This window comes from Melospiza georgiana, chromosome 2 (genome assembly GCF_028018845.1).
Source record: "Melospiza georgiana isolate bMelGeo1 chromosome 2, bMelGeo1.pri, whole genome shotgun sequence".
NCBI classification, from domain to species: domain Eukaryota; kingdom Metazoa; phylum Chordata; class Aves; order Passeriformes; family Passerellidae; genus Melospiza; species Melospiza georgiana.
Genome location: NC_080431.1, coordinates 120,174,048 through 120,200,003, shown reverse-complemented (window position 1 = coordinate 120,200,003; position 25,956 = coordinate 120,174,048).

Genomic DNA, 25,956 nt, shown 5'->3' with positions numbered 1-25,956 from the left:
TCTGCGACAAATCAAGCCTTCTGAAATAATGGAGTCAGGTCTACGTCTCTTCCCTCATCCTGAAAACCCCTGTGACCACTGTCACACCTCCTGCCACCTCCCGAGCTGTGTTTGCTCCCTCTCCTCTTCCTGCCACCTCCTGAGCTGTGTTTGTGCCCTCTCCTCCCCTCCTGCCACCTCCCGAGCTGTGTTTGTGCCCTCTCCTCTTCCTGCCATCTCCCAAGGTGTGTTTGTGCCCTCTCCTCCTCCTGCCATCTCCCAAGGTGTGTTTGTGCCCTCTCCTCCTCCTGCCATCTCCCAAGGTGTGTTTGTGCCCTCTCCTCCTCCTGCCACCTCCCGAGGTGTGTTTGTGCCCTCTCCTCCTCCTGCCACCTCCCGAGGTGTGTTTGTGCCTTCTCCTCCCCTCCTGCCACCTCCCAAGGTGTGTTTGTGCCCTCTCCTCCTCCTGCCATCTCCCGAGGTGTGTTTGTGCCCTCTCCTCTCTCCTGCCACCTCCCGAGCTGTGTTTGCTCCCTCTCCCCTCTCCTGCCACCTCCCGAGGTGTGTTTGTGCCCTCTCCTCCTCCTGCCACCTCCCAAGGTGTGTTTGTGCCCTCTCCTCTCTCCTGCCACCTCCCAAGGTGTGTTTGTGCCCTCTCCTCTCTCCTGCCACCTCCCAAGGTGTGTTTGTGCCCTCTCCTCTCTCCTGCCATCTCCCAAGGTGTGTTTGTGCCCTCTCCTCCTCCTGCCATCTCCCGAGCTGTGTTTGTGCCCTCTCCTCTCTCCTGCCACCTCCCGAGCTGTGTTTGCTCCCTCTCCCCTCTCCTGCCACCTCCCGAGCTGTGTTTGTGCCTTCTCCTCTCTCCTGCCACCTCCCGAGCTGTGTTTGTGCCCTCTCCTCTCTCCTGCCACCTCCCGAGGTGTGTTTGTGCCCTCTCCTCCTCCTGCCACCTCCCGAGCTGTGTTTGTGCCCTCTCCTCCTCCTGCCACCTCCCGAGCTGTGTTTGTGCCCTCTCCTCTCTCCTGCCACCTCCCGAGGTGTGTTTGTGCCCTCTCCTCCTCCTGCCACCTCCCAAGGTGTGTTTGTGCCCTCTCCTCTCTCCTGCCACCTCCCAAGGTGTGTTTGTGCCCTCTCCTCTCTCCTGCCACCTCCCAAGGTGTGTTTGCGCCCTCTCCTCCTCCTGCCACCTCCCAAGGTGTGTTTGTGCCCTCTCCTCTCTCCTGCCACCTCCCAAGGTGTGTTTGTGCCCTCTCCTCCTCCTGCCACCTCCCGAGCTGTGTTTGTGCCCTCTCCTCCTCCTGCCACCTCCCAAGGTGTGTTTGCTCCCTCTCCTCCTCCTGCCATCTCCCAAGGTGTGTTTGTGCCCTCTCCTCTCTCCTGCCACCTCCCGAGCTGTGTTTGCTCCCTCTCCTCCCCTCCTCCCGCCCCTGCTGGCCGCGGTGCCCGGTGCTGATGCCCAGCACGGCCGCCCGTCCCCGCTGCCATCGGGAAGGTGCCCGGGACACAAAGGGCCGGCCCTTGGTGCCAAGTCTGGGCTGGCAGCGGCGGCTCGGTGCCACGGGAGCGCCGTGCCAGGGGCTCTGCCTGCCGGGAGCAGACCCCGCTCCTTTCCAAGGGCTTTGCTGCCTTTCTTTCGTTCTTTGTGCCTTTTCCTCTCGGAAATAGAAAGAAAGGGAAGGGATGGTGGCCACCAGGATTGAGCTCTTGCAACAATAACTGAAACCTTTTGGGGTTTAATGTATTTTTCTTTTCCATCCTCCAGGGATGAAAAGTACCCTCCCAGGAGGAAAAAAACCCCGAGGAAACAATCAAACCCCTGCAGTGCAGCAGGAGTTGGACTTCAATGACTTTGTGGGTCCCTTCCAGCTCAGGATTTTGTGGCTCTATGAAGTCTAAGCAGCCATTTACAGCTTTGAGCCTGGTGCATTTTATTGAGCAGGAGAATTACAGAATACTCAAACTTGGAAGAGATGTTTAAGACCAACAAGACCAACTGTCAGCCCAGCATTTCCACTGTGAAATGCTGCGTATTTCCTTCCCTTGGAGAAGGAAAAATGTGAGTATCCAAAGCTCCACTCCCACAGCAGGAAACTCCAACCCTGCCCTGGATCCTCGGGGTGCTGTTGCTGGAGAAGAGGTTGTGAACAGGGTGTGAGACAGAGAAACAGGACAAGAGGGTCAGGAAAAAACTCAAATCTCCATCTTCCTCCTGGCTTCACTTTGGACAAGAAGGAAAAAGACCCCATCTCACCACGGGGTCCTGGTACCACTTGCTCTGATCAGAAACTCCCAAGGGGAAGCCTTGGCTCCCACCAAAGTCCTCCACGTAGCTTAAAACTTTAAGTTTTCTACTATGTGATATTACACACTTTTATTTAAACTATATACTTATAATTTTAGTTTTATTATTTAATTTTGGAAGGGTTTTTTACGGTTCCAGGTCAAATGCAGTGCTCTCTTGGGGGTCAGTGCCTGTCAGCACAGAAAGTCTGGAATTCTCAGTGACCAGGGTTCCAACACTCCCTCATCCCAATCCCTTCTTTTCCTGTCCGAGGGAGGTTTGTCCACGTGATGGACTCTGCTTCCATGGACACTTTGCTCCTGGGACTGTGGGAGGTGTCCCTGCCATGGCAGGGATGGCACTGGAGGGGCTTTAAGGTCCCTCCCAGCCCAACTCAACTCAACCCAGCCCAACCCAACCCAACCCAGCCCAATCCAATCCAATCCAATCCAATCCAATCCAATCCAATCTAATCCAATCCAATCCAATCCAATCCAACCCATCCCATCCCATCCCATCCCATCCCATCCCATCCCATCCCATCTCCCCCCATCCCATCCCATCCCATCCCATCCCATCCCATCCCATCCCATCCCATCCCATCCCATCCCATCCCATCCCATCCCATCCCATCCCATCCCATCCCATCCATTCCCATCCATCCCACCCCATCCCATCCCATCCCATCCCATCCCATCCCATCCCAACCCATTCCACAGCCCAGGGAAAAGTCCATCCTTGGGAACTTCATTCCCAGCAGCTTCCCCAGGTCAGTCCCCTCATGTTTTCCCTCACCTGCACTCGGTTTTTCCTCTGTGCTGAATTTCTGCAGAGGTTTTGTGAGGGGAGCAGGGAGTCTGTTCCAGTTGGGACACCAAGCTCTGGACTCGGGAAACACAAACCCCTGAAATGGGAGGTTTGCTCTGCTTCTGCCTCCTCAAAATGTGAGGAAGTTTCTCTTCTCTCCTCATGGATCTGGGCATTTAGCCAGCAGGAAAACAGCAGAAAGTGCTTCCAATTTAGGGTTTGTGGAGCACAAGGGACTTTGGCAGAGGGTCAGGGCTGCTGAAGGGTCCCTGACATTCTCTGACCTGTGGGTGTTTGGGGATTCGGTCCCAGCTCTGCCCTCACGGTAAGCACAGCTGTTCCTCAGCAGGATTTTGTGTGTTGTGAGCCCAGGCATGGCTGGCCATGGAAGGATGGGACCCCCAGGGACCCCCCAGTGCCAGCCCTGCCCTGCCCAGAGCCCACCAAGCCCAGCCTGGGCATCCCTGGCAGCTCCTGGAGCTGTGGCAGCCTCGGGGCCGTGCCCATTCCCTGGGCAGCCTGGGCAGTGCCAGCACCCTCTGGGCAAGAGCCTTTCCCTGCTGTGCAGCCTGAGCTGGCCCGGCCCGGCCCCAGGCGCTCCCTGGCGCTGTCCCTGTCCCAGAGCAGAGCTCGGAGCTGTCCCTGCGCTGCCCCTCGGGAGGAGCTGCAGCCCCGGGGAGCTCTGAGCTCAGGCTGCTCCAGCCTGGGCTGCCCAGGTGTCCTAATCCTCTCCTCCTCCTTTTGTCAGTGCCTTGGCACCCTTAAAGGTGTAATATTTAATAATTAGCTAACCAATATTAACTCCAGCTGCCGAAGGTGCCGTGCCCTGGCACTGCCAGCTGGGAGGGGACATCCCATCACTGCCTTTGGCACTTTGCAGGGACAGCTTTGGGACAACCCAGCCACAACCTGCCAGGGCACAGCAGCAGGACGAGCGGGGTGCTGCTCTGCATTTGAATCCTGGGGGGACAAACGGAGCCGGTCCAGAGCCTGGAGAGAAAGGAGAACCGTGCAGGAGCAGCCCTGGAGAGAAAGGAGAACCCTGCAGGAGCAGCACCGAGAGCAGAGCCCCAAAAGAGAAAGGAGCATCCTGCAGGAGCAGCACGGACAGAAAGGAACATCCTGCAGGAGCAGCACGGAGAGAAAGGAGCATCCTGCAGGAGCAGCACGGACAGAAAGGAGCATCCTCATCCTGCAGGAGCAGCACGGACAGAAAGGAGCATCCTGCAGGAGCAGCATGGGGAGCAGAGCCCCAAAAGAGAAAGGAGCATCCTGCAGGAGCAGCACGGAGAGAAAGGAGCATCCTGCAGGAGCAGCACGGACAGAAAGGAGCATCCTGCAGGAGCAGCCCAGACAGAAAGGAGCATCCTCATCCTGCAGGAGCAGCCCCGAGAGCCGAGCCCCGCCCGCGGCCCCGCGGCTGCCCATGGAAAGGCACCAGTGACTTTGTGCGGGCGCTGAAAGGAGCTGCGAGGCCGGCCCAGATGGTTATTGTGCGACCTGGGTGGTGGCAGGATGCGGGATGCGGGCTGGGCAGCTCGAGCAGCCCCGGCAGAGCCGTGCCAAGCATTCAGCGCCGCGCTGGCAGGACGTGGGCAGGCTCCGGGCACACTGCGCAGCCCGGGCAATGAAGGGCTGCCAGGGGAGCCGGAGCCTTGTGCTCGGAATGCCAAACGCCGGGCAGCTCCTCGGGCCGGCAGAGAGTGCCGCAAACAATGCGCTGCAATCAGGAAAGAGCTGCGTTCTGGTTGTGGTGGGGTGAATTAGAACGTCTGCACTGTCTCACCCTTCATGGGAGGCTGAAAATGGAATAGAAGTTTGTAAAACACCTCTCAGTCGCCCCATCTCCGGGTCAGAAAATCCAACAATCCTCAGAGCCTGTGAGGGGAATCCTCTCCCTGTCCCGCCCAGGTGATGTCCCCCAGCTGCCACAGGTCCCCGCTGGGGTTTATAAGGAAAACACTGCAAACTTTGGTTAACAACAACAGCAGCAAGATGAAATCGTTGCATGTTTTGCCTGCAGGGATTTCCGAGTCCCTTTAAAGCTGGCACGGTTTTGCTCCTGCTTTTTCACAGAAGGGCTCCAAGGAGACACCCAGAATTTCTGGGCTCTTATTTGGGAATGTCCCCAGCCCCCTGTTACACCAGGAACAAATCCAGAGCAGCTGCTGGGCAGCCTGGGATTCAATGGTTTTAAGTTGCTGTTGGTTAGGAGTTAACATCTGCGGGGATGCGTTATGGATTGTTATTCCAAATACCTGTGGAATATAAAAAAGAAAATCGAAAAGAACAAGTGGTTGCTCAGGGAGGTTTGCAGTGCCCATCCCTGCAGGTGTCACCTGGAGGTGGCACTGAGTGCTCGGGGCTGGGGAGATGTCCAAAACTTAAACTGGTCTTTGAATACAGGGAGGGATAAATATGATTAATTTTAAATTTATTTGTGCCTCTGCTACTTCCAGCTTCGTGCTGGGGTCACCCCTCATCAGTCAGCAGCTTTGGGAACACTTTTTCTGCTTGTTTTCAAAGCAAATCTCCGGTTTTTGGGGGTGCTGCCCCAACCAGCAGCACCCACCCTGCTGACACCTAACCTGAGTTCTGATGAAAGATGAAAAACCAGCTCCAGAGCTCAGCCAGGCTTCCCAAGGCTCCCTCCAGAGCTTTGTCTGACCCAAAGCAATGGAAATAAGTTTAAGGCTGTGGCAGAGTCCAGAGAAAATCCCCACAAAGTCAGGTCATTATCTGGATGGGTGGGTAACTTAATCAGATTATTGATTTATTAAACACCATTCAGCTTCTGGGGGGCTTGGGGAGCTCTGGGGGTTTTGTTGCAAACACAAACCCAGCAGATTTCTCCCCTGCTCCTTAATTAAAGCATTAATCTCATTCCCCAGCAGTTCTCCTCAGAGTGGCCCTTGGAAACCACAGGACAAAATCCAAAATCCCTTTGCTCTCACAGGGCCTCCAGCCCCAGGATCAGAGAGTGCAGCAGGACAGGGGCAGTCCTGGCATAAAGTGACTTTTGTCCAGGCCAGTGTGAGGCCAGGTATTGCTGTTAATTAATTAACCCAAATGCCTCACAGGAGCCACAGAACTCCTCACAAAAAGGCTGAAACAGGCTGAAAATAAAAAAGCACCCATGCAGTGTTTAAGGGATGCTGGTTTGGAGGTGGATGTTGGGAATCAGAGCTCTGGGAGGAGCACCTACATTTAAATAAAAAATAAAAAAAAAAAATAATAATAAAAATAAAAATTAAAAAAAAATAAAAAAAAAATTAAAAAATAAAAATAAAAAATAAAGTCCTCTGTCTGTTCTTGGTGCTGGCAGAAATGAGTGGGTCACAGTGGCTTTGTGCTTTCAGGAGTGGCTGATAAACCCCAAAGGTTCTGCTCGGGTCAATCCACACCTGGAGCCTCCTGAACGGACAATAAAAGGGGAGGGAAAAGGTACCCAGAGCAAAGGAAGGGCTTAAGAGGAAGGAGAAAGGAAGGAAATCCAAAGAGGAGGCTCAGATCACCTTCTGCTCCTTAGGATTTTTGGACTTAACCCCCCCTTTATATTGAGCTGGAATTTATTGGAATTTTTAAACTGCACTTCCATAAAGAACTGGTTATAAAAGGATTTCAAATCATACTTTTCACATTAGGATGCCCAAAGATTGATGGAATTGTTCGGTAGCAGCTGACTTCTGGTTCTCTGGGCTCAGACAGTGCTTTTCAAGTGACTCAAGTATTAAAATACTTCTATTTTCTTTTGGCACTCCTTGAACAAGCCCCAGGATGTTGTCCCTGCTCGGCTGCCTGGGGCAGCAAAATTCCTCCAGGAGGGACATTGCCCATGGAGCTGTGCCTGTGCTGGGCCAGCAGAGCAGCCAGGAATGCAGCCAGGATCCTGGGCTGGGCAAACCCGGGGAGGAACTGTTCCATGGGATCCCAGGATCCTGGGCTGGGCACAGCAAACCCAGGGGAGGAACTGTTCTGTGGGATCCCAGGATCCTGGGCTGGGCACAGCAAACCCAGGAGCTGTTCCATGGGATCCCAGGATCCTGGGCTGGGCAAACCCAGGAGCTGTTCTATGGGATCCCAGGATCCTGGGCTGGGCACAGCAAACCCAGGGGAGGAACTGTTCCATGGGATCCCAGGATCCTGGGCTGGGCACAGCAAACCCAGGGGAGGAACTGTTCCATGGGATCCCAGGATCCTGGGCTGGGCAAACCCGGGGAGGAACTGTTCCATGGGATCCCAGGATCCTGGGCTGGGCAAACCCAGGGGAGCTGTTCCATGGGATCACAGGATCCTGGGCTGGGCTGGGCAAACCCAGGAGCTGTTCCATGGGATCCCAGGATCCTGGGCTGGGCAAACCCAGGGGCTGTTCCATGGGATCCCAGGATCCTGGGCTGGGCAAACCCAGGAGCTGTTCCATGGGATCCCAGGATCCTGGGCTGGGCAAACCCAGGAGCTGTTCCATGGGATCCCAGGATCCTGGGCTGGGCACAGCAAACCCAGGAGCTGTTCCATGGGATCCCAGGATCATGGGCTGGGCAAACCCAGGAACTGTTCTGTGGGATCCCAGGATCCTGGGCTGGGCACAGCAAACCCAGGGGAGGAACTGTTCTGTGGGATCCCAGGATCCTGGGCCGGGCACAGCAAACCCAGGGGAGGAACTGTTCTGTGGGATCCCAGGATCCTGGGCCGGGCACAGCAAACCCAGGAACTGTTCCATGGGATCCCAGGATCCTGGGCCAGGCACAGCAAACCCAGGAGCTGTTCCATGGGATCCCAGGATCCTGGGCTGGGCACAGCAAACCCAGGAACTGTTCCATGGGATCCCAGGATCCTGGGCTGGGCAAACCCAGGAGCTGTTCCATGGGATCCCAGGATCCTGGGCTGGGCTGGGCAAACCCAGGGGAGGAACTGTTCTGTGGGATCCCAGGATCCTGGGCTGGGCAAACCCAGGAGCTGTTCCATGGGATCCCAGGATCCTGGGCTGGGCACAGCAAACCCAGGAGCTGTTCCATGGGATCACAGAACCCCAGACTGGTCTGGGTCAGGAGGGACCCCAAATCCCACCCAGTGCCACCCCTGCCATGGCAGGGACACCTCCCACTGTCCCCAGTGTCCAGCCTGGCCTTGGGCACTGCCAGGGATGCAGGGGCAGCCCCAGCTGCTCTGGGCACCCTGTGCCAGGGCTGCCATTCCTTTTCCCTTCATCCATTCCAGACCAAGCTGGGTGGGGCTTGGAACAACCTGGGACTGTGGAAGATGTCCCTGCCCATGGAGCAAAGTGATCTTTAAGGTCCCTCCCCACCCAACACATCCTGATGATTTTAATTTCATGTTGGTTAGGAGTTAACATCTGTGGGGATGCATTATGGATTGTTATTCCAAATACCTGTGGAATTAAAAAAAAATAAAAATGCACAACAGGCTGCCCAGGGACCTTTGCAGTGCCCATCCCTGCAGGTGTGCCCTGGAGGTGGCACTGAGTGCTCTGGGCTGGGGACAAGGTGCCCATGGGGCACAGCTGGCACTGCACGGGCTGGCAGGGCTGTGCCAGCCCCAGGGATTTGGGATTTTGTGAACTGACACTCCTGCAATCCCATGGAATTCTATTCCCTGCTCTGGAGGGAAGCTGTTGTACCATGGGTGACAAGCCCCTGTTTATTTGTGCTTCTTGAGACACCAGTTTATTTTTTTCTCTGTGAATAAAAACCTCTGGGTCTATTTAAATGCAGGATTTTGGGAAAGGAAAGGGACCCAAACAATTGGTGTTTGTCCATGCAGAGTCCATGCAATGATTGTCCTTTTCCAATCCCCTCCCTGCAGGAATCTGCCCTGAGTTGGGTTTTTTATCATATCTAGGAAAATTAAAAAATGACAGCCTGAGGCCCCTTGGGCATCATCAGTAACTGGGAATTAGGCTCCTTTTCTGTAAAGGAAAAATAAATAAGAAAAAGAGGGAACCCCCCAAAACCCAGCTCTCTCAATTGATTACTTGAGAAAAAAAAAATCTGCATGGGCTCCCAGACTGAAGCAAACTAAAGACATCTCCCAGCTCCTTGGGCTTTTCCCAGAGAAATTCCCTGCCTGACATATGCAGGATCAATGAAACAATGCCATGGCCATAATTACCGGGGCAGTAATGAAATTGGAAGGAGAGAGACAGCAGGCAGAAGACCTTGAAACAAAATCTTCAGCCTTATTTAGCCTGGTTTGGGTTTGGTGGGGCTTTTTTTATGTCAGGGTTGTTTTTTTTTTTTTTTTTTTTTGAGTGGCAAAGTAGCCCCACTTGTCAATCAGCTACCTCGCAGCTCTAATGGATTCTGGTGTTTAGGGGGTCAGCCCCGAATTTAATTTAACATCTTACAATACGCCCACATGGCCAGAAAATGTGGCCAGCTTGATAGGGTTCACTGAGCCAAAGGAGTGGGACCAAAACAGGGCATTAATGTATAGGGGAAGAATGGCTGCAATCAGTTCCCTTGTGAATTGGACACAGAACTTGGAGCTGAGGCAATTATCAGCCATCGGGGATTAATAGGGAAGTGTGAATGCCAAGCTGTATATGTTAGGGGCAGAATATGTTGCCTATAGAAAACAACAAAGAGCGTTTCTTACTATTAAGTGAGATTAAACGTAATGGCCTGATTTAATCACAAAGGCAGAATTAAATTCAGATGGCAACTTCAAAGTGGACACATGCACAGAGCCCACTGCATACATTTACATATAGCTGGCATAGCTTGGCTCCCAGCACAATGGGAGAAACTTTCTTTGGCCACTTAAACAATTTTCTATTCTTGGCTTTTTGTGAGCACTCACTGTATTTAGCCCGAAATTGCTGTTGGTTAATAAGATGGAGCTAAGAGTTATATTTATTCATGGAAGACCTACTTTTTAATTCTTCCAAGGGAAAAAAAAAAAAAAAAGAAATTCCACAAAAAACCCAACCAAACACAAAAAACCCACCCCAACACACCAAGCCCATGGCAAGGGGTCAGGGGGAGCAGGCAGGCTGGGATCCTAGAGAGGGCCTGGGCTGGGCTGGGTTGGGCTGGGCTGGGTTGGATTGGGATGGGCTGGGCTGGACTGGGATGGGATGGGATGGGTTGGGTTGGGATGGGTTGGGTTGGGTTGGGCTGGGTTGGGTTGGGTTGGGCTGGGTTGGTTTGGGCTGGGTTGGGTTGGGCTGGGTTGGGCTGGGCTGGGATTGGCTGGGTTGGGTTGGGCTGGGTTGGGCTGGGCTGGGTTGGGTTGGGCTGGGCTGGGTTGGGTTGGGTTGGGATGGGCTGGGTTGGGATGGGCTGGGTTGGGTTGGGCTGGGCTGGGTTGGGATGGGTTGGGATGGGTTGGGTTGGGTTGGGTTGGGCTGGGCTGGGCTGGGCTGGGCTGGGCTGGGTTGGGTTGGGATGGGTTGGGTTGGGTTGGGCTGGGTTGGGTTGGGTTGGGATGGGTTGGGATGGGTTGGGTTGGGATGGGTTGGGTTGGGATGGGCTGGGATGGGATGGGTTGGGTTGGGATGGGTTGGGATGGGTTGGGATGGGTTGGGTTGGGCTGGGATGGGTTGGGTTGGGCTGGGCTGGGCTGGGCTGGGATGGGTTGGGCTGGGCTGGGCTGGGATGGTATGGGTTGGGTTGGGTTGGGTTGGGCTGGGTTGGGTTGGGTTGGGTTGGGTTGGGCCGCCCTGTCCCCGGGGGTGGCACAGCTCCCACATCCCTGAGCTCCCCTGTTCCCTTTCCCAGGGTCTTTCTGTCCAGCTACATCCAGGTGGGACCACCATTCCCCCATTCCCTCCTTCCCCAGGAAAGTATCCCTGGAAGAGGAGCAGGGCCAGTGCCTGACTGAGCCTGACCTGCTCTGCTCCTTCTGCTCCAGTTCTGCTGGGCCTGCCCCACCTGTGGGAGCCACCGTGGAGCTTTCCAAGAGCAGCAGGTCCTGCTGGACCCGGTGGCGCTGGGGTGACAGTCCCAGTTTGGCTGGTGGCAGCACGTTCCTGCTCCCACATGTTCCACAGGCCAGAGGAACCTCTGCAGGCCCAGCAGAACTGGACCAGAAAGAGCAGAGCAGGTCAGGGTCAGTCAGGCACTGGGGCTGGAGCAGCCTGGGACAGTGGGAGGTGTCCCTGACACGGCAGGGATGGCACTGGGTGATCTGGAAGGTCCCTCCCAAGCCCAACCATTCCATGATTCCCTGTGCAAAGCCCACTCAGCCTTGGAAGCTGGCTGGGAGCCTTCCTGCACACACAGAACTCCCCTCAAGGCTGGCACAGCAGTGCCTGGCACGGGGAGAATGTGGAAATAAGGGTCTGGGATGGGAACAGCTCCTCAGAGCTGGGTGGCATTGGCAGAGTGCTCAGCAACACCCTCAGCAGAAGGAATTTGGAGGAAAAGGATCAGGAGCCACAGACCAGCCGTACACCTCCCAATCCCAAAATTCCAAGGCTCCAGGTCAGCCCAGTGCAGCTCACAGGGAGAGGAGCAGCAGCTCCTTGTGCAGGGCCCAACCCACCTCACCTGGGAGGGACCTTTAGGAATCCACTCTGAGGTGTAAAATATCCCTCAGGGAGGTTGTTCCTCCTGCTGAAGGAATCCAAGGCAGGCTCAGAGCACAGAGCCTGGAGCTCAGCTCCACCCCAAAAGTGCTCAGGTGGATCCCTGTGCTCTGCTCAGTCACTGACCCTTGGGCTGCCTTCCCCGAGGATGGAAACGGGACAGATTTCCTCTCAGGGAGGATTTGCCCATGGAAAGGGAGCTCAGGCCTTGGCAGGGGCTGCCCAGGGAGCTTTGCAGTGCCCATCCCTGCATGTGTGCCCTGGAGGTGGCACTGAGCGCTCTGGGCTGGGCACAAGGTGGGCACAGCTGGCACTGCATGGGCTGGCAGGGCTGTGCCAGCCCCAGGGATTTGGGATATTTGGGGATTGTGTGACCAGGGAGAGCAGAGGAGAAGCTCCCTTCCCTCAGCTCCAGCAGAACCAGTGGCCTCCATGGGCAAGGACCCCACACCATGGCCATGATCAGCCCCAGGGTGGCTCCACTGGGGTCCCCCCTTCCCCAGCCCCATGAGGATCTGCCTGAGCCCTGCTCTGTGTCCTTGGCTGCTTCCCTCATCCCAGACTGCCCTGAGCCCTTCTCCCGAGTGCTCCCACCCCCACAGCCCCGGGATAAACCCACCTGAGCTCCTGAGCCTGAGCTGACCAAAGCTCCCCTCTGACTCCTCACGTGCTGCAGTGCAGGAGGATTTTACAGGGTCTGTCTGAGATTCCTCCTGGGAACAGCAGGAAAGGCACCAGAGCCTCCAGATAAACCCTCCAGAAGGGGAATCCTGAAATCCCTGCTCCTGCTCCATCCTCCTTCCAGCTCAGATCTGCCGAGGGACATCTCAGGAAGGAGGAACAGAGCCACAGGCATGGCTGGAAGGGAACACCGACTTTTCCTCCTTTTCTTTGTCACTCACTGAAGTATCGAGGTGGTGACACTGCAGGGGAGGTTTGGAAAAGCTCAGGAATTTCTGGGGTGTCAGAGCCCCTCACTCACTGCATTCCCTTGGGATGGGAGCCGAGGAGGAGTGTGATGGTGCTCACAGGGGTCCCAGGATGAGGGAAGAGACGAGGATCTGACTCCATGTTTCACAAGGCTGATTTATTATTTTATTATATATATTATATTAAAACTGTACTAAAAGAATAGAAGAAAGGATTTCATGAGAAGGCTAGCTAATAGAAAAAGAAAAAGAAGGAATGATAACAAAGGCTTGGGACTGACCGAGACTGTCCAGACAGCTGACTGTGATTGGCCATTAATTAGAAACAACCACATGAGGCCAATCCCAGATGCACCTGTTGCATTCCACAGCAGCAGATAACCATTGTTTGCATTTTGTTCCTGAGGCCTCTCAGGTCCTCAGGAGGAAAGATCCTAAGGAAAGGGTTTTCCATAAATGTGTCTGTGACAGAGGGGACTCACCGCAGCCCCTCCCGGGACCAGCTGTCCCTCCCTGCTCCCGTAACCCCGGCACTCTGCCGGCTCTGAGGACACGGCCCGAATCCTCTCAGCGCCGCTTGGAGAGCCGGGCCACTCTGCGGGGACAAAGGGCTGGAGTGGCGCTGTCACAGGTCACTCCCCGCAGCATCCCGAGAGCGCTCCCGAGGGAGGGAAGCGCTGAGCGGGGCCGCAATCCGGGACGAGGTCTTAACCCCGGCCCCGCACGGCACATAAAACATCTCGAGTGCCACCGGGATAAAACATCTCGAGTGCCACCGGGACTCCGGTCTCTGGGCAACTGCGGGGGAATGAATGAACGTCCCCGCTATGGCAACGGCGCTGCGGCCGGGAGGAAAGGTCAGCCTGGTCATTCCTCACCGCCTGTGATCCCCGAGGAGCCCCGGCCGTGATCCCGGGGCGGTGCTGGTGCCTGCCCGGCGCGGCCCGGCTGTGCCGAGCCCTCCTGAGCCCTCCGGGGCACCTGCAGCGTCCCCTTCATCCTGCATCACCTTCCTGCGCAGCATCGCCTTTCTTCCTGCATCTCCCTCCTGCATCTCCTCCCTCCCTGCATCTCCATCCTGCACAGCATCACCTTCCTTCCTGCATCTCTTTCCTGCATCTCCATTCTCCCTGCACCTTCTCCCTGCATCTCCTTCCTCCCTGCATCTCCTTCCTGCACAGTATCTCCATCCTGCATCTCCTCCCTGCACAGCATCACCTTTCTTCCTGCATCTCCTCCCTGCATCTCCATCCTTCCTGCATCACCTTCCTGCATCTCCCTCCTGCATCTCCATCCTTCCTGCATCTCCTCCCTGCACTGCCTTCTCCCCACACCATGATGAGTATTCTGTCCCCACCCAAGGGCTCTGTGCCCCACACCTGGCTCAAGGTGTACCTTCACTCCAGCTCCTGACACACAAAACTTTCACTTTCCTTTGGCCCAGCCAGGTTGGGATGTGAGGATGGGCAGCGTCCAACAAAAACCACCCCAGAATCAAGTCCCTGGCACGATTTCAAGCCTGCTTGCGTTGGTGCAGTGGGTTGCTGGGGTAGCTGGGAGAAAGCAGACCCCTAAACCCTTCCCCATCCCAAAACAGGCCTCTAAACCCTTCCCCATCCCAAAGCAGATCCCTAAAACCCTTCCCCATCCCAAAGCAGGCCCTAAACCCTTCCCCATCCCAAAGCAGGCCCCTAAACCCTTCCCCATCCCAAAGAAGGCCCCTAAACCCTTCCCCATCCCAAATCAGGCTCTAAACCCTTCCCCATCCCAAAGAAGGCCCCTAAACCCTTCCCCATCCCAAAGCAGGGCCTAAACCCTTCCCCATCCCAAAGCAGGGCTCTAAAACCTTCCCATCCCAAAGCAGGGCCCTAAAACCTTCCTCATCCCAAATCAGGCTCTAAACCCTTCCCCATCCATAAGCAGAGCCCTAAACCCTTCTCCATTCCAAAGCAGGCCCTAAAACCTTCCCCATCCCAAAACAGGCCCTAAACCCTTCCCCATCCATAAGCAGAGCCCCAAACCCTTCTCCATTCCAAAGCAGGGCCTCCCTCCTCCCCACACAGCCCCTGGGTGCAAACAGCCACCCCTGGCAGCCTGGCCGGCTTTAGTGCCCCTCCTGTGCCAAGGCTGGCATGGAATTCCCTCCCAAACCTCCCCAGTTCCAGATTGTCTTGGTTTGGAAAGACAGGAGGCTGCTAAGGAAGGCAGGAGCCTCCCCTGAAATGGAGAATGTGAACCCTCCCCACCCCTCCAAATTGCTATAAATTTTAAATTAAGGGGCTCTCAGGAAAAAAAAATATGGGAGCAGGAAATGACAGTTCTTTAATAGGGAAAAGAAAACAAAAAGGATAAAATAAACAATGCAGTGCACTAGAACAACACTGACAGAGCCAGAACCCAACCTGACACCCTGTGGGTCAGGCTGTTGGTGGCAGCCCCATTGGAATTGTGGCTCAGCCCTCCTGCAGTGTCAGGGGTGGTTCTGCTGGAGCAGGGATCATGGAGAAAGGTGCAGTCTCTTCCTCTGAAGATCCAGTGGGAGAGGCAGCTGCTGTTCCTCTGGGGAATCCTGGGGAGAAGCCGTGCTGGTGTTCCAGAATCTCCAGATTATATCCAGGCAGGAATGCTTGGCTGGTGTTCCAGAATCTCCAGATTATATCCGGGTAGCAATGCTTGGCTGGTGTTCCAGAATCTCCAGATTATATCCAGGCAGGAATGCTTGGCTGGTGTTCCAGAATCTCCAGATTATTTCCGGGTAGCAATGCTTGGCTCCTCCCTCTGGGCTCACATCTCCCAATGGGATGCTGTAGTTCTTATCAGCCATGCAGGGACATTCAATAGTCTGTTATCAGCAATGTCCCCTCCCAAGGTAGGAGTGATTGTGGTCACTCAGAGAGAGAGATAAGGCAAACTGCCCACTGGACAAAGGTAATCTGCCATACAGATGGCAACTGAAAACATCTTGCATTGCAATCTTCAACACAGCTGGACCAAGATGTGGGGGAGAACTGGAGCTGGGAGCAGCCTTGGTGCCCTTGTGCTGTGGTGGCCTCTCCTGCTGCAGCTTCCCCCTCTGCTTCTCCCCCTGCATTCCAGCTCCAGGGCTGCTGTGCCACCTCAGGGAGCTCCTGGGAGCTGGGACAGGGAGGCCTCCTGGTCGATATTTCCATTCTTGAGCAGCAGCAGCACCTCTGGGAGGAGCACAGGGATCTCTGGAGGCTCTTCCAGCCACAGTGTCCTGTTGGGGAAGATGCAACAGGAAAGCCTTATCAATATGATTGTCTGGCAAAAGGTTTTGAGAATATGGAAACTATAAGTGAGATTGAAATGAAAGCAAGCTTTGAGATCCCTCAGTTACTGAATAACTGGAAAACAATGGTGTGGCTGGCTGAAGGTGATCCCCTTTTGATGGAACAACACCCTCTGCTTGCAGGCAGGCCCAAGGGTCAGAGCAGACCCTACAGCTTGGCAGAAGGGGCCCAAAGAGGAGTTTTTAGGGTTTAAAATGTAACACGGTATGGTGATGTAGTGGTTCTTATAGGCTGTATGGAAATGCTATAGGATTTGTATATTGTACTGGATTGGTTAAGTGAGAATTAGAATATTCAACACAGAAGAAGATTTATTGTATTGTAATGGGAACCTTGCTCTCTTAGCTCTTAGCTCTTGCCTTTTACACTCTTACCCCTTTTACTCTCTTATGCTTTTACTCAATTACCCTCTCCTCCTCTCTCCCCCTCTCTTCTCTCGGGCCTGCTCTGAGCTGTGTTAGGCAGCTCCCAGCTGGGCCCTGCACCCAGGCCCTGTGCAATGAACCCCAAATCCCAGCAGGGCCCTGCACCCAGGCCCTGTGCAATAAACCCCAAATCCCAGCAGGGCCCTGCACCCAGGCCCTGTGCAATGAACCCCAAATCCCAGCAGGGCCCTGTGCAATGAACCCCAAATCCCAGCAGGGCCCTGCACCCAGGCCCTGTGCAATGAACCCCAAATCCCAGCAGGGCCCTGTGCAATGAACCCCAAATCCCAGCAGGGCCCTGCACCCAGGCCCTTTGCAATGAACCCCAAATCCCAGCAGGGCCCCGCACCCAGGCCCTGTGCAATGAACCCCAAATCCCAGCAGGGCCCTGTGCAATGAACCCCAAATCCCAGCAGGGCCCTGCACCCAGGCCCTTTGCAATAAACCCCAAATCCCAGCAGGGCCCTGCACCCAGGCCCTGTGCAATGAACCCCAAATCCCAGCAGGGCCCTGCACCCAGGCCCTCTGCAATGAACCCCAAGTTCCTGACCTGGCTGCAGAGATCTCTCATGTCCGTCCATCCGTCCTGACCGTGCAATCCCTGCCAATCCTACAGTGTCCCGAACTGGAATGGCTTCACTCTGCTGAAAAGGCACTCAGAAATATTATATTTATATCCCACAAGCAAATAAACTCCCCACCTTTCCCAGGCGAGTCAGGCACAGCCCAGATCATCCGTCCTCTCCTGGAGTAGCGCCAGGTGCACAGCTGGCACAAATCCAGCAAGGTGCAGCAAGGGCTGGCCCTGTCCCAGGGTCTGGAAAGAACCAGCAGGGAGTTTTCTTCCTTTTGAACCAGGAATAAATGTTCTGCCAGCTCCTTAAATACTGCCAGGGGTTTGAGCAGCTCCGGTTCATAATCATGCAGAGAGGGACGGTGCTGGAACTGGGAGAGTTCATTTTCCCCAGAGGTTCTGCTCCATGATGGATGAGTTTTATTTATCACTGTCAAACACGCCTTGAAATTATGCCAGGGACATGAATATGCAGCAGAGAGAAGGGCACGGGAAGATGGGATGCATAGAGGTGATCAAGGAAAACAACATCACTTAGAAGTTTAAAAGGGATATTTTAGCCTTCATTAAGAAATCGCTTTCAAATTATTTGAAAACCACTATGAATACTCATGAGACTCAAAAGATTTAGAGCGCAGTGTTCAAAGGAGCCTGTACAAGCTATTTGTGTAAATGATTCCTTTTAGCAGCTCTCATCTTGTCTGTTTGGAAACTCGGCATTAGGGATTCACTTGTTTTCAGAGAGGAATGATTTTAAAAGCAGTAAAACACCAAATACCAATTCCCTGCTACACTGGACCCTAAAGGACGGGACAGGCTCTTCAGGCTGGGGATTTCTCAGCACTGCTTCCTCCTCTTCCTCCTCCTCCTCCTCCTCCCCTCCTCTGACCATTTTCACAGGGGTCCCGGGATGAGGGAAGAGATGAGGATCTGACTCCATGTTTCAGAAGGCTGATTCATTATTTTATGATATATATTATATTAAAACTATACTAAAAGAAGAAAGGATTTAATCAGAAGGCTAGCTAAGAATAGAAAAAGAAGGAATGATAACAAAGGTTTCTGTCTTGGATAGAGAGTCCGGACAGCTGACTGTGATTGACCATTAAATAGAAACAACCACATGAGACCAATCCCAGATGCACCTGTTGCATTCCACAGCAGCAGATAATCAATGTTTACATTTTGTTCCTGAGGCCTCCCAGCTTCTCAGGAGGAAAAATCCTAAGGAAAGGATTTTTCATAAAACGTGTCTGTGACACCCTCCCATTCCACTCCTCAACAGGAATTCCCTGGGCTCAGATTTCCCCCTTTCCTGGGTTTCTCCACCCCAGGGCTCTGCTCCGAGGTGTAAAACCAAAGCCCAGAGCCCCAGGGCTGGAAGAGCCCTCCAAGGTCACCCAGCCCAACCTTTGCCCGGTGCCTTTCTGGAACCAGATGGTCCAAAGGCTCCTGGCTGTCCCCTGCCCTGCAGGGTGTCCTGGCTGCTGGCAGCAAACCAAGCCCTGGCCCCGAACCTCGGCCAGCTCAGCAGAGCTCCTGCCCTGCCCTTCCCTGCCCGAGCACCCAGCGCCTCCCACATCCTCCCACCCAGGGACCAGAGTGGCCAGGACTTGGTTTTATTTATCCCTGAGGTGCCCCTCCGGCTGCTGCAGCTGATGTTCTTGTGATTATGTCACGGTGGTGCAGTGCCCATCCCTGCAGGTGTGCCCTGGAGGTGGCACTGAGTGCTCTGGGCTGGGCACAAGGTGGGCACAGCTGGCACTGCATGGGCTGGCAGGACTCAGTTACCCCATTTATTCTGAGAAATTCATCCTGTCCATGGTGACTGGAGCTGTCAGCTCAGGTAGAGATTTCCCTGCCCAAGCAGCAGAAAGAGCAGCACAGAAGGGTCCCTATTCCCAAAAACCAAACAGCTTCACCTCCTCACCTCCCCCTGCTCCCCCTGGCACAGCTCTGTCACCCCACTGTTCCCCTCACCTGTGTGAGGCAAAACAGCAGCAGGGAAAAAGGAAAAAATCCCACACAATAAAAAAATTACAGCAAAACCCAACTGCAGTGGGTGCAGAGCCTGGGTTTAACACCAGCATGGCTCAGCAGCCCATCCCATCCCATCCCATCCCATCCCATCCCATCCCATCCCATCCCATCCCATCCCATCCCATCCCATCCCATCCCATCCCATCCCATCCCATGGCTTTGTTTCCATAGGTAAGTGGAAAATGGATTTATAGAAAATCCCCCAAGCCTGGCACAAGGCTCACCCAGTCTGCATCTGTGTGCAAACCTTGAGACAAGAAATGCTGACTTAGAAATGCCACGGAACAGGACAGACATTGAGAGAAATGGAGCTGGAAACAAGTTTCAGAGGATGGCCTTACAAAAAAAGACCAAATACTTTAGAAAAATAGAACTATGAAAGATGCATTGTAGTAGGAGCAGGAGGGGTAATTTTAGATAACTGGATTTGGGACATTTAGAACATGATGTAGCTAAAGCTGATAGGCCAAGAACCATTTACAGTGTTTTGGAATTAGGAAATAGCTTCTGATTGAGATGGCGTGAATTATAACATCTGTATTATCTCGCCCTTCACGTGAGACTGAAGATGGAATAAAAGTTTTTAAACACCTCTCAGTTGCCCCATCTCTAAATAAAAACCTTTAATGCCACAATCCCATCCCACGCCATCCCATCCCATCCCATCCCATCCCATCCCATCCCATCCTCTTATCCCATCCCATCCCATCCCATCCTCTTATCCCATCCCATCCCATCCCATCCCATCCCATCCCATCCCATCCCATCCCATCCCATCCCATCCCATCCCATCCCATCCCATCCCATCCCATCCCATCCCATCCCATCCCATCCCATCCCATCCCATGGATGTGGGAAATGGATTTATAGAAAATCCCCCAAGCCTGGCACAAGGCTCACACAGTCTGCATCTGTGTGCAAACCTCGAGACAAGAAATGCTGACTTACAAATGCCATGGAACAGGACAGACATTGCAGAGAGAGAAATTGAGCTAAAAACAAGTTTCCAAAGGTTGCCTTACAAAGAAGCGCCGAAATGCATCCTATAAAAGATAACCTGTAGTAGGACCCACGAGGGGTAATTTAGGTGACTGGATTTGGGACATTTACAGCATGATGTGGGTAAAACTGATAGGCCAAGAAACATTTACAGTGTATTGTAACCAGGAAATAGTCGATTTCTGATTGCGATGGTGTGAACTATAACATCTGTATTGTCTCACCCTTCAAGTGAGACTGAAACGGAATAAAAGTTTTTAAAACATCTTTCGGTTGCCCCATCTCTAAATAAAAAAACCCGTAATTTTGCAATGCCGTGCCACGCCGTGCCATCACCGCATTAACCCGTGCCACGCCGGGCCGCCCCAGAGGCGCATCCCCGCTCCCTTTGTTTCCCGTGCGGCGGCAGCAGGCGGGCGCGGCTGCGGGCAGCGGGGCCCAGCCCCTGCCCGGCTCCGCACCGATGGCTGGGGCCGTGCCAGAGCCGTCAAGCCGAACCATCTGGGTTTGGGAAGGTTCCGCTCTTCCCAGGGCCGGCTCCATATGGGCGGCGCGGCGGGCGGCCCTGCCCTCTCCCGGGCCGCGGTGAATCGCGCTGATTGTCATTCAGGTGGGATGGCCCGGTCATGAACTGCACTAATCAAAAAACAAACTGCACCGAAACACTGCGGCTCACACGCTGGCGCGGGCCTCCCCCTGACCCCCGCGCACCAGCCGCTTCCAATGGATGTCATGCAGGTTGTTCTTCTGGATTTTTGCACCTTCCACAGTTACCAGACATCTGTGTAAATCCCCACCCCCTCGTGTTGGGCAGCAGGGTCAGTAATGTTCAACAATTCGACGTGGGAAGTCTCGCTGAGGAAGTACCAGGCCATAAATTTCCTCCAACAAGAGGCACCTATCAAGGCCGGCCTTGTTAAGAAGCTTCCCAGATATTAATCACAGGGAAGGGCCGATCCCGCAGCCTGGGCTGGAGAAAGGAGCGGGAGGAGGCTGCACTGGAGCCTGCTCCTGCTTCACCCTTTAGGAGCCCTGGAATCCCCGGTGGGGCTGGGATGGCCCTGAGAGCCAGCCCGGCTCGCTCTGCTCCGTGCCCTGGTGGCGTGGAATGGGTTAAATCACCCCAAAGGCTGCTGTGACCCCAGCACCGGCCCATCCCCGGCTCTTTGGGGGGTTTGTGCCCCCAAATCCCCAAATCCTTGGTGCTGGCACAGCCCTGCCAGCCCGTGGAGTGCCAGCTGTGCCCCACGGGCACCTTGTGCCCAGCCCAGAGCACTCAGTGCCACCTCCAGGGCACACCTGCGGGGATGGGCACTGCAAAGCTCCCTGGGCACCCTTTCCATGGGCAAATTCCTGCTCCCAGCTGCTCTCCATGATCACGCACGTGTGGAGCAGTTTGGGAAGTCTGAGGATGCCCAGGGTGGCATCTGAGGGTGCTGCTGGTGCTGCCTCACCTTGTCCCTCCAGTCCCCCTCTCCTGCAATGTGCTGGGCTTGTTCCCACCTTGGAATTCCTGGGGAATATCCCACCCCCATCCCAAGAGGTCTGAGTCTTTGGGGATGTGACTTCTGCTGCCTGGCTTCCTTCACTCATGGATAAAAGGGGTTATCAGCACTTGAACAGGCCAAGAAAATCCAGCCAAGCATTTTAGGGCCTGTTTTGGCTTTGTTAATTTTCATTTTTTCAAAATGGAATGGTCCGGTCTGGGGCAGGGTTTCTGAAGTGCCACAGGAAAGCAGTGGCTGGGATGGGAGGGAATAATGGCAAGCCACTATTTTTTATCTTTTTTATCTGAAAAGAGCCCCCCACAAGCCCTGCTGCCTCAGAGCCCCCCATGTGTGCAGGGTGAACAGCCGGGCCATTGATGTGGGGCTGTGCAGAGCCTGACCCCTGCAGAACTGGAGCCCAAAATGAATTTATGCCCCTTTAATGGAGATAAAGCCAGAAGGGGAGAACATAACTCAGCCAGACAGCTCTGCTCCAGCCTCCCCTGCCTGGTTAAGAGCAACTTCTCGCCCTTGTTAAAGAAAAAAGCCCTGAGAGCCCAGGCCCTTGAAGCACTCGTGGTGAGAGGCTCATCCCTTTCCCGGGACAGGCAGCAGCTGGAGCAGCCTGGGAAGGGCTGAGGGGTGTTTGTGTGCTTGTGTCCCTGAATCCCCAAATCCCCGGGGCTGGAAAAACCCTGCCAGCCCATGCAGTGCCAGCTGTGCCCACCTTGTGCCCAGCCCAGAGCACTCAGTGCCACCTCCAGGGCACACCTGCAGGGATGGGCACTGCAAAGCTCCCTGGGCAGCTCCAAGGGAAGGAGAGGAAGGAACCTCGTTCCCTTGGGGCGGCTCAGGAGTTTGGAGGGAGGCTCTGGAACCAGCACAGCTCCCCTGAGCACACATCCCACACGTTCCCAGCAGCTCCAGAGCAGATCCAGGCAACTCTGGGTGTTGGAATCAGTGCATCCCTCTGGGTGTCCTGAGCAGCCAGGACCCCACTGGGGGCTCACAGACCCTGGCATGTTTCCCAAAACACCTGGGGATTTGATTATGACCCTTGGAGCAAGTTACCAGCTTTGTATGAGGACCTGAAAGCCACACAGGTTTGAACGGTGTAATAACAAAATGATCACAGGGTGGAAATGTAGGTTTTAGGATTTTTGGTGTGGGGGTTATGGGGACAAGATGGAGGAATCTGGGCGTGTCCAGCCTTTCTCCTTCTTGTTCTCCATTTTCTGCAGTGATGTTGGCACTTTGGGATTGGGTTAGAGTAGAAGTGCACTGTCTAACATGGGTGATGGGTATTGGGAATTAAGTGTAAATATGTTATACGTAGTTTGTAGTGTAAAAGGACAGCACCGAGTGCCTGTGGCTGCCCTGCTGAGCAGATCTCGGCTGAGCAGAAGGAAAATTTCATAGATAAGAATTGATAAACAACCTCAAGACCAAAAGTGAAGAGTCCAGACTCGTTGTTCAGCTGCGTGAGCCGAAGCAGAGACACCCTGCACATCTGGGGCTGCAATTATCAACCAAAACCCGAGATGTGGGAGCCTCCAGGCTGGGAGGATGAGCAGTTCCATCCCCAGAGGGAAAATCTGCTCCTCCTTTCATAAGGTTTGGGAAGCTGCCTGGGCCTGCGTGGCTCGGCCGGGAAGGGGCACAGGGGTGGCACCAGGCCCTGCTGGCACCTGGGCACAGGCTCGGCCGGGCTGGGGACGGGGTCCCTGCCGAGCCCTCCAGGAATGCGGGGCTGGAGCCGCGTCCCCTCCTTACCCCCACAGCTCTGTTTTTGTGAGCCCGGCAGAAAGTGACACTTTTTCTTTTGCTTAATTAAGTTGTTCAGAAGAGGGCTGGGCAAACAGTTGCGTCTACGTGGGGAGTCCTGAAGGGCAGAGAAAGCGCTGGGCGTTGCCAACATAAAAAGGGGGATTCTGTTATTGTTTGGGTGTAGACGGGTCATTTTTTCAAAGTTACTGCTGCCTGAGTGACCACAACCCTGCCGCAGCGGCAAAGAAAGGACATAAAGCTTCTAAATGCAGCTACCTTGGGCTCCAAAGTGGGAAGAAAAAAAAAACCAAACAAAAAAGCCCGGACGGAGCAGCGCTGGTTTTCTCTCTCCGGAGAAAGCGGGGGCTGATTTCCATACGGAGCAGGGGAATGGAGCTGCTGACAAAACTGCTGCCAGGAGAGCTCTGGGGGTCCCTGCTGGCTGTGCATCCCCGGCCCTGCTCGGCAGCCTGGCTCTCACCCGTGCCCAGCCCGGGGACACGGCCCAGGAGCAGCTCCAGCCCCTCTGCACCCACCTGGCTCCAGCCTGCATCTCCCGGAGCTCTGCTACCCCAACCCCGAGGGATGTTCCCCGTATTTTATCAGCTCTGACCCTCAAAGCTTGGCCTGCACCTGGCTGTGGTGTCCGTGTGCTGCCTCACACTCTGAGATTTTTCTGGGTGCTTTACCAGCTGCTTTTCAGGCTGGATTTCAAGTCCAGCACAATCTGGCATTTCCTACTGGGAGAGATGGAGCAGAGTGAGGATCCTGTCCCCACTGGCACAGCTGGAGAGCAGGGAAAGGTTCTTGCCCAGAGGGTGCTGGCACTGCCCAGGCTGCCCAGGGAATGGGCACGGCCCCGAGGCTGCCACAGCTCCAGGAGCCTTTGGGATGCCCAGGCTGGGCTTGGTGGGCTCTGGGCTGGCACTGGGGGGTCCCTGGGGATCCTTCCCCACCCAGGACATTCCATATCTGTGATCCTCTGGTTCCAGCTGAGGCTGTGGCTCGGGGGAGGGCACCCCAGCACCCTGCCAGCCCCCAGGGAGGGCAGTGCCAGGTGCCCCAGGCTGGGATCCAGCCCCTGGGCAGCTCTCTGGAAGCTGAGTGCCACATCCTGTGTGTGACCCTCGGACAGTCACAGGCTCACCCTGGCTGCGATGTTCAGCTGTGTGAAACTGAAGCTGCCACGGGGGATTTGGAAGGATTCACCCCGATTTTGGCTGGAAGTTGGTGTGGGATGAGTGTCTGACACATTCTCAAAACCCAGCTGCTCTTCCCATGCCAGGTCTGGACCCAAGGTGCCAAAGGCCCCTGAACCCTTCCCATGCCAGGTTCACATCCAAGGTGCCAAAGGCTCCTGAACCCTTCCCATGCCAGGTTCACATCCAAGGTGCCAAAGGCTCCTGAACCCTTCCCATGCCAGCTTCACATCCAAGGTGCCAATGGCCCCTGAACCCTTCCCATGCCAGGTCTGCATTCAGGTCCCTGAGCTCGCAGCCCTCCTCTCCTTCAGGAGCTCTCCCGGGTGCAGGAATTCCCCACATCCCTGCGCCCTGCGGCCCTCCAGGGACTGCTCTGGAGGTACCCCCGGCTGCTCCCCAGGGCTGGGGCAGCCTCAGCTCCTCTTTGGCCGCTTTGCCCCGCCCGAGGTTCCTGTCCCCGCTCGGGGTTCCTGTCCCTACTCGAGGTTCTTGTCCCCGCTCGGGGTTCCTGTCCCCGTTCCTGTCCCCGTTCCTGTCCCCGCTCTGTCGCCGCTCGTTCCCCGCTCCCCGGAGCCGCCGCATCTCCCCGCGCATCCCGCTCCAGCTGCCGCCTTTCCGTCTGGCGTCTCTCGGCAAGCAGACGGCGCTCCGTGCCCCGGGACCCCCGGCAGGCTCGGGATGCCGCGGGGAAGGTCCGCAGGAGGCTTCACAAGGGCTGGACGGGAGCCACGGCCCCGCCGGCGGCAGGACAAAGAGCGCGGCTCGGCTCGGCCGCGTTGTGCTGACGGCCGCAGAATCCTCTGGCACGGGGAGATGGAGCGGCATTCCAAAACCCCGCGTGTGCAGCGGGCAGAGCCCGGCGGCAGAGGCGATGGACACTTTCCGCAGGTGCTCGGCCAGTGTCCCCTCATTTGCATGCATTTGCATGCTGTCAAACAGTGCCTGACACACTCTCTGAGAAGGTCTGGACTCAGCCCAAACCTGTCAGGGACTTTCTCCTTGCCAGTCAAGGTTGGCTTGGGTTGCAATTAGAGGGAGGAAAGGAGCACTTCTGACATTGCCGTGGAGGAAACTCTGGATGGGGGGAGTTTAAAAGGAAAACGTGAATTTTCTGCAGGGAAAAAACCCTCCGAGCTGCTGTGTCTCCCCTGGTGGGGGTAAAACGGGGGGGAAAAGGAATTTATTTATTTGGCGTGGAGGAAAATCTCTTTTTGCCTACTCACTCGCTGTGGTTCCATGTGCTGCCAGCCCACGGGAGAGCCTGGGCTGAAGGGGAGCTCTGGGGGCTGTGAAACAATAAATGATGAGACACAGACTTGGCAGAGCTGCACCTGTGCAGGCACACACCTGGCTGGGTGGGAGCTGCGGAGCAGGGGGGCCCAGGGAGAGCTGAAACACCCCCAGACAGCAGCAGGGCATGGAAAATGCCTCATCTCTACCAGGGGGGAAAACAGCGAGGAAATGTTTTGGAAGCCCACACCCCGTTCTGCTTGTTGTTTTACATATTCTTCCCTCAGCCGTGAAAATTTCATACTTCATCTTCGCCCGGCCGCGGCCACAAGAGTTTCACGAGCGGGGGACAATGGGTTCTGTTTATTCAGCCACAA